Source organism: Chiloscyllium plagiosum, chromosome 1 (assembly GCF_004010195.1).
Source record: "Chiloscyllium plagiosum isolate BGI_BamShark_2017 chromosome 1, ASM401019v2, whole genome shotgun sequence".
Taxonomy (NCBI): Eukaryota; Metazoa; Chordata; class Chondrichthyes; order Orectolobiformes; family Hemiscylliidae; genus Chiloscyllium; species Chiloscyllium plagiosum.
The window spans coordinates 156,189,796-156,198,581 of record NC_057710.1 but is presented as its reverse complement, the minus strand read 5'-3'; the positions used below and the strand labels follow the sequence as shown (position 1 = coordinate 156,198,581).

The 8,786-nt window shown below is 46.3% G+C and overlaps 1 non-coding gene across 1 annotated transcript; it reads right to left on the bottom strand.

Moving 5' to 3' along the window:
- Positions 1 to 8,274: 8,274 nt before the first annotated feature.
- LOC122555961 lies at positions 8,275 to 8,465 on the bottom strand. Its single transcript, XR_006313403.1, has one exon. It is a non-coding gene; the product is annotated as a U2 spliceosomal RNA (small nuclear RNA).
- Between the last annotated feature and the right edge of the window lie 321 nt (positions 8,466 to 8,786).

The following is an 8,786-nucleotide window of genomic DNA, read 5'->3' as shown; positions in this document are numbered from 1 at the left end:
CAATGTGGACCGGCAGCACCACCTCCCCCCATGCCCCCACCCCCAGGAATCACCTTCTCAGCTAAAATCCTTCCCACAATGTTAGATGTGTAGTTCCGGGTAGGGTGGGCCTCAACCCACCTGGTGAATTAGTCAATAAAGCGACTTCCCATGGGATCGGGGAAGAGGTTCCATAAAATCTATCTGGACCTGTTCCCAGGGCTCCTTTGAGCATGGCTGGTGCCCCATTCTAACTTTAATGGGCCTGCCTGGGTTGTGCTGGGCACACGTCACACAGTGGTGACAGAATCAAGAGACATCTCTGCCCATACCATTCCACCACCATTCCTTCCTGATGCTGGTTATCATAGCATCATATCCCATATGGGAAATGCCATGGTGTAATTGCATAAGAGTGTGCTGGATGCACACGGGGGTGGGGCAGGAACTTGTCGTTCAATCTCCAGACACTTTTCTCATCTGGTGTGGCCCCCTGTGCCTTCCACCTGGTGCATTCACCCTCAGGGATATCACCATGCAGTTGGGTAATGCTTATGGTGGGGCCATCCTCAGCAAAGGTGGCTGACAAAGGATGGGTGGCTTCTGTCTCGAGGGCTGATTGAGCAGCTTTGTCAGCAGCCTGGTTCCCCTTAAAAAGGTGCCACTCGGGATTCTGTTTAGCTGGTTCCCTCTGGTGGGCCTTGTCCTTCAACCCTGCAGCCTCCGATGGGAGCTCGCTGGCCTCCAGAAAGGTCTTTATTACCTGCCCATGGGTGCCCCCTGTGGTGACAAAACCCCCGTCTTCCCCAAACAGTCATGTAATCATGGACAATCCTGAACGCATACCCACTGTCAGTGTAAATGTTAACGCTCTTCCCTGTCGCCTCCGTGAAGGCCTGGGTGAGGCCCACTAACTCCGATCCCCGGGCTGACAGGCCTCCCTGTATTCTCCCTGCTACTGCCCATCCCGTTCGTGACAAACCGGCTACATATTTCCGCAGGGTCTCGTCTGGTACCTCCAGGGGTACATCCTTTATCCCACTCTCCTCCAGGAGACAGTGAGGGCTGCAGATGCTGGAGATCAGAGCTGAAAATGTGTCTCGGGCATTCCTGAAGAAGGGCTCATGCCCGAAACGCAGATTCTCCTGTTCCTTGGATGCTGCCTGACCTGCTGAGCTTTTCCAGCAACACATTTTCAGCCCCACTCTCCTCTACTTCATCGTCCACATTCCCCCCCACACGTGGCTCACCATCGCCTAACATCCTTCCGCTGGAGTTTCCCGGGTATCTCGGACAATGGTAACGGATTTGGTTGGTGACAGAAGAACAGCCTCCCATTTTACCCTGCTCATGTTGGAAACCGTGCGTAATTTCCCCATATTTAAAACTTATACAACTGTGTGTTTGGTATGGAAGGCTATATTCCCTATCATCACAACAGGCTCACTGACCCTCACAGCCCACGCAGTACAGTCTAAAGCAGCTATACATCTGGGCAAGCCGTTCACTACAGGACCCTCAGCAGTACAGTAATACCCTATAGGTCGCTGTCTATCACCATGGAGCCGGGTTACTACTGCCGAGTAAAAAGCTCCCTCTTTGTTGCAGTAAATGCGGATGTCTTTACTAGCATCTGGTAATCCCGGTCCCGGCGCTGACATTAACTCTGCTTTCGGTTTCGTACAGGAGTCATCTTGCTCTAGTCCCCAATCAATGGGGCCCATTGCACGTTTTCCCGCACTCCCCACCTTTACCAATTGTTGTATGGGCTCAACAACTTTGGCAAACTCAGGGATAAGATTCCTGCATTAATTAAACAAGCCTTTCTCACACCATGGACCGTCACTGGTCATGGCATCTGTTGTATAGCTATCTTCCTATTTGCAGGCATTTCTTTGTGCCTTGGGAAATTAAATGTCCCAAGTAAAGAACTTTAATTTTCCCAATCTGAGCTGGCTTTTAACCCTCTGTCCTGCAAGTGCTTCAGGACTAAGTATAGCGCCTCCTGATGTTTTGGTTTGGATTCAGAAGCCAGGAGGATGTCAGCGACATATTGGAGGACCGTACTGCCGTGGGGCAGGTCATTCTCCCTGAGTACCTAACTCATTACACGGTGAAAGATGGCTGGACTGTTATGGAATCCCTGAGGAAGTCTGTTCCAGGTATACTGTTTATCCCCCCAACGGTAAATGCAAACTTACCTTTGGAATCAGAATGCAGTGGGATGGACCAGAATCCATTCGCAATATCCAGTACAGTAAAGATTCTGTGGGCCGGAGTGCCTCATTTAAGATTGTGGATGGACTGGCAACAATAAAGTGTAGTTTACGAATGACCCTGTTTAGGGCCGTATAGTCGATTGTGAGACGGAACTTCCGTCAGGTTTACCAACCGACCATGTGGGGGATTTAGTAGCACTCATAGTGTCTCGGAGAATTCCCCTCTCCACTAATATTTTCACAATTTCCACAACCACCCTGCTGGCTTCAGGTTTGATGGGATATTGGCAGTGTGGCTTGTGTTCTGAACCCTCCATGACTGCGGGGTTGATTTTAATCGAGCCTGTACCTAATTTAATCTCACCCATACCTCTAGGACGGAGGTGCAAATGCCCCCAAAGCCGTTATCTAGCGGCCAGTCGCGTCCCACAGAGGAGTTGACTTGGACAGTGCTCAAGTGACTCCGTAAGTCCCCATTCTTTCCTTTCTCCCATTGGGACGGGGCCAGGTTAATTCACCCTTCCCACAGTCTATAAAAACTTTATACTCCTTCATTAAATCATTTCCCATAATAGTTCCTTCGTATTTTTACATATATAAAATCGCATCAGTATAACCAGGTGATTGATTTCTACTAGAGTGGACTCACTCAAGTACGCAGGGGTTCGTTGTCCATTAATCCCCTGCAGACAAATCATTTTGTTAGTTGTAGGCAGGGGTAGGTCAGTAATAGATATAGAAGCTCCCGTGCCCAAAAACCTCTCACACCGTCTGCCCCCTGCCAGTGCAGACATAAATCCCATACCCATGGGTACACCTGTACCCATGGGGGCTGCCGGATGCCAGTCTGAAGTATTCTCGCTGTTTGTTGGTTTGCCACGTTTTTCCCAACAAATGCCTTCAGAGTGGCCCCTTTGGCCACCGTACTGCCAGGCACAAGTGGGCTTCCCGTTGTTCGGTTTCCGCCCCCTACAATCCCGGACAAAGTGCCCTGTCTTGTCATAACTGTGCCACATGGGTCTGGATTTTGTCTTTGTGACGGTGCCCAGATTTTCCTGCTTTGCACCAGGGTTTCCTCCTGTGTCCTCCTTAACATCTGCTGCCCACTCTACCAGGTCATCATAGTCTTGGAGAACAAGGACCCCCATATTTAGGACGGCCTGGTGCGCGGGAGACAGCCCGCCTTTGAGAGGCTGAATGAAAGCCTGGTCAGAGTGGTCTGTCTGGGGAATCCCTGAACATTCTGGGTAGACCCTAAAGAGTCGTTGCCCTATTCGGAGGTGCCCACTCCCTTCTGTTTGCTTTGGTGCTTGTTATCTTTACCCAATTGGTAGGCGGTTTCCCCAGAACACGGCCTTAAATCTGCCGAAGAGCTCCTGCTAATCCTCGATATCTACTTTAATATGGGTGCCCCGGGCCGATCTGCCTCGCCTATAATCCTGGCTCCGTTGCTGAGCGGTATCGGCTATGTCAGACCCATCAGATACTAGATGCCACTTGTCCTGGGAGCATACAGCCCGGACCAGTTGGTGGCCCACCCAGATGGTGTCTAATTCAGCCCAAAACTTTACATTATTACTGCAGGGCTGTAAGCGACCCGGGGAAGCTCAGATCTGCTGCAGTCCACCTTCTGTCAACGGCTTACATTTTGCGTTAGCGTTAGCTCCTTCCCCACTGCGAGTTACCGGGGCTACGTTAATTCCCTCGGGAGGGTCGCCCGACGATTCAGGGATGTGTGACCCCCCCCCCGACTATCCTCCAGGAACTGACCCTTCCGTTAGCCGGGATTGAACCATTTGGGTTTCCTCAGTCCACTTCTTTGTGGAAGCGAAGCCAGCCAATTGATGGGCCGAAAGGACACCTGTTTTCTTGGTCCTGTCTTTCTTCTCACCCAGGGGCCAATTTCACTATCCATCTAGTGTCTGGGACCGATCCCACCCACTCTTTCTTATCTGTCTATCATGTAGTGGTTAATGAGAGAGCCTGGGGGTCCCCATTGATCTCCCTGTCCTGCTATAACACTGATAGGTTTATACTCACAGATCCTCTGTCGTTCGATGGCGTTTACTCACCAGCCATGACCGCTGTGTGTTTTCCCACCCGCCACATCTCACCCGGAATGGTTCCTATCCGAGTCCCTGTTCCCCGTATCCCGCTTCTTTAACCTTGGCCTTTACCTCAGGCAGGAACAATCACACTGGCAGCTGAGTATGACTCAATCAGAGGCCCCACAACAGACACTCTCTCATTCACTCTTACCGCACCAACAGCTTCGGTCGCTTGGCCTGTTCTTGTCCGATGTCCTGCTCCGACTCCCGGGAGGTGGCCAGCCTACCCGGACCCTGAACAGGACCCTGCTCACAGCGCCAATTTGTTGTAGTAAAATGAATAAAACTCAAATTTAGGAGCAAGTCAATCACATTTATTAAATCAAAAAGCTTTTGGGAAGAGCAGCGTGACGCTGACCGTAACTGTGGGACTTGACCACACAGTCTCTCCCCGAACAACAGGTACAGCAGTTTTTATAGTCTCGACATATACAAAAGAAAGCCCGTGAAAGATGGTTTCTGTGTTTTGTGCATCCGTACGCAGAGATCACTGTATCCAGGAACGCCGTACCGTGCCATTGTGTTCTGCAAGTATTTCTTCTTAGTTATTTCTTCTTTGGTTAGAGTCTGTTTTCAATTCTAAATGAACAGACCATTGATTACCATTTATAAGCCCTAGAAAAACTTTACTGTCTGATGCAATATTGTCACAATATCCTTCAAACAACAATCAGACGTTCCCGCCTGACCCAATTTATGAATAAATATTGAAACTAAAACAGAAATTGCTGGAAAAGCGCAGAGATCTGGCAACATTCGTGAAGAGAAATCAGAACTGAGGAAGGGTCACTGGACCTGAAACACTAACTCTGATTTCTCTGCACAGCTGCTGCCAGACCTGCTGAGCTTTTCCAGCAACTTCTATATTTGTTTCTGAATTACAGCATCTGCAGTTCTTTCAGTTTTTATTATTAAAAATAATAAAATTTTTATTATTGCTGGTTTAAAACAATCTCAGAAGGCCTTTAATTTTCCCCAAAATAGCCAATATACTTTACCAAAACTAATTTTATTAAACTTAAACTCCTACCAAATCTAAATCAATTTTTAGTTGACTTGCAGATTTCTTCAAAGTTCAATTTTAACTTCTGAAAAGCTTTCTTCTCTGAAACACAATAATCAAGACCATGTAGAGTATCCTTAACCAGTTTATTTAAGTATTTCATTATCCCCTTTAATTTAACGTACAATACCATTCAAACACTTTAAATGAGAACTCAAATCATTCTACCTTTATCAGTTCCAGTTTTAGGAAAGGAATGATGTCTAGGCCTGATAATTTTGTGGTATTTTTATATTATTGATAGATGTGCTTGCACTTCATTTGGATGTAACTTCTATAGGTTTCCTTCTCAGGCATTCTGTCTGGAATGATGATTGATACTACTGAATGAAAGAAAGATTTGTATTCATTTCATACTTTTAAGACCACCGAATGTTTCAAAGAATTTTAGAGGTAATGAACTACTTTCTGAAGTGTAAGGTAAATCAAGTGCAGGCGGGGCTCAGTGGTTAGCACTGCTGCCTCACAACACCAGGGACCTGTGTTCGATTCTCGCCTCAGGCGACTGTCTGTGTGGAGTTTGCACATTCTCCCTGTGTCTGTGTGAGGTTCCTCCCACACTCCAAAGGTTTGTGGGTCAGGTGAATTGGCTATGCTAAATTGCCCATAGTGTTAGGTGCATTAGTCAGGAGTAAATACAAGATAGGGGAATGGGTCTGGGTGGGTTACTCTTCAGAGGGTCGGTGTGGACTTGTTGGGCTGAAGATCCTGTTTCCATACTGTAGGGAATCTAATCTAATATGCTCTCAACAAACTCCCACAAACAGCAATGTGTTAATGCACCAGCCAATTTGTTATGTGACATTGATTCAGGGATATGTATTGGCCAGGACACCAGGGGGATAACTCCCCCTGCTCTTTCAAGATATTGCCATTGATTCAGGAAGATGGGGGTGTCAGTTTAATGGTTCAACTGAAATATGGAACATCTGTCAATGGAATGCTCCCTTAGTATTGCAGCAATGCTTCAGCCTTGATTTTCATGCCCAGAATGGATTCAGTCCAAATTATTTGGTAGGGAAAATCTTTTTATCCAAATCAACACCATGTTGTGATAGTTAATCTCAGTGGTTTGCCAGATTTCTTATATACTATGAATATTTATGATGTGGCCATCAATTAAAAATAATAGAAAAGAAAGAATCTATTGTGATTCTGCTCAAATTAAAAAGGAATAAACTCTTTTGCATGTTTATAAGGTATCTTATATGGAATGCATTGCTTTACAGTGTGGGTGAAGCAGATTCAGTTGTGTCTTTCAGAAAGGGAATTGGATGATTACCTGATGATAAAGGATTTGCATTTGAAGTAGCAGAAGATTGGGATCAGCTGAATTACTCTTGTACAGAGTCAGCAGGGAGTTGATTGGTCAACCGGTCTTCTTTTGTGCCAAAAGCACTCTATGATTCTATAAGGTATCACCAGGCACAAGTCTGTCATTCAACATAGGTTCAAAAAAATCTCTCTATTGATAAAGAGCCAATCAACAGCTTAGTGTTATAAAAGTTTAGAATTCATGTTTGCTTTTTCTACCTTTAGGAATTAAAAAATAGTCTCATATCTCGAAGCAGGTATTTAGAAATAACTTAAAGTAATGACCAGGATTTCACAGTAATCAGAATTAACTAACATTTTCTGCAGGATCCTCAGCAGTTACCATCCTTTGATTTCTCAGTTTTTTTTGTTTTGTACAAAACAGATCTTATAATTCTTCCTTTGTCCTTCAGTGCTGAATAGCAAATTAGTTTTTTTTCTCCCAATTTATTGATACCCTCATATTGAACTCCCCAATTAGCTTTCCAAGAGCCAAACTCCACCCGTCCCCAGCATGTTCTTTTCGCATTGGTTAATTGTGTAGTTGATGCACAGAATAGCTCCTTATCCCAGGTGGTGTTAAGATAGGCAATACCTATCTTCTACACTGTGTGTTGCAGGAAGAAGGCTAAATTTCTTTGGAGGTCTATTGAATCTGATAGTCTGATGAGCAGGAGTGTTGCATATGACCACAGTGGAGTGAACACTCTTCACTTGCTTATCAGCCTTGAGTTCAATCATGCCGTGACCCTATTATCATGCTGTCTGGTCTTGGGTGAGGTTATCTTGTGTGAGGAACTAAACTCTCCAGAATGCTGAGTCTGGTTTGTTGGTAAGATTACCTCTTTATTTAACGCATCAGAACCTATTTATTCTCCTGCATCTAACACAAGACTGTCCAAAGTATCATCTCTCTCTGGAGTCTACTGTCACCTGATATGCGGTAGGCTGACTATTTCATATGTGGGACTTGGGCATCGCTGGCTGGGCCAGCATTGATAGCCCATCCCTATTTGCCCTTGAGAAGGTGGGGGTGAGCTGCCTTCTTGAATTGCTGCAGTCCACCTGCTAGGACAGGACCTATCTAGGGATGGTAATGGTGAGGGCTGGGGCATTATCTGTAAGGTATGATTCCATAAGAATGACTATGTCAGGTTGTTGGTCGATGCCAGATAATCGGTCCGGTTTCATTTCTTTGTTGTGACTTTCTAGCAATTAGATTACTTTACAGTGTGGAAACAGGCCCTTCGGCCCAACAAGTCCACACTGACCCGCCGAAGAGTAACCCACCCAGACCTATTCCCCTACATTTACCCCTGCACCTAACACTACGGGCAATTTAGCTTGGCCAATTCACCTGACCTGCACATTTTTGGACTGTGGGAGGAAACCGGAGCACCCGGAGGAAACCCACGCAGACACGGGGAGAATGTGCAAACTCCAGACAGTCAGTCGCCTGAGGCGGGAATGGAACCCGGGTCTCTGGCGCTGTGAGGCAGCAGTGCTAACCACTGTGCCACCGTGCCGCCCACACTAGCAAAGGCAAGAGATTCACATTCCATTAACCTGCTTTTGAACTTGGGTAGTAGGCATTGGCTGCACCATTCCTGGAAACACTGCAATACCAGGCTGATACATGGAGGGGACAGAGCAAGCCCTTAAGCCATCTCCCTGCTCCAAAAATCCATTTAATACAAACACTCCCACGTTCGGGAGATATCAGCGATTAAACTGATAAGAACAGAACTACACATATTCTGAGCCAAAAGGCCGAGAAGCAATTGATATAACTGAGTGGCTTGCTGGGCCATTTCAGAGGGCAGGTGAGAGTCAACCACATTGCTGTGGCTCTGTAGGCCAGACCAGATGAGGATGGCAGATTTCCTTCCCTAAAGGACATTAGTGAACAACTATATACATAATGCAGGATTAACTCTTTACATCCCTCACACCCTCCAAATTCTTGACCCTGTATCCATCTACATCTCTCCCCAAACTCTCTGTCTCAATGGCTCACAGAGTTAGTTGTAATCTGAAATTTTTTCACATGGCATATTAGTACAAGTACTTCCTTCCCAGTTACTGCAGATCATTCCTCCATTT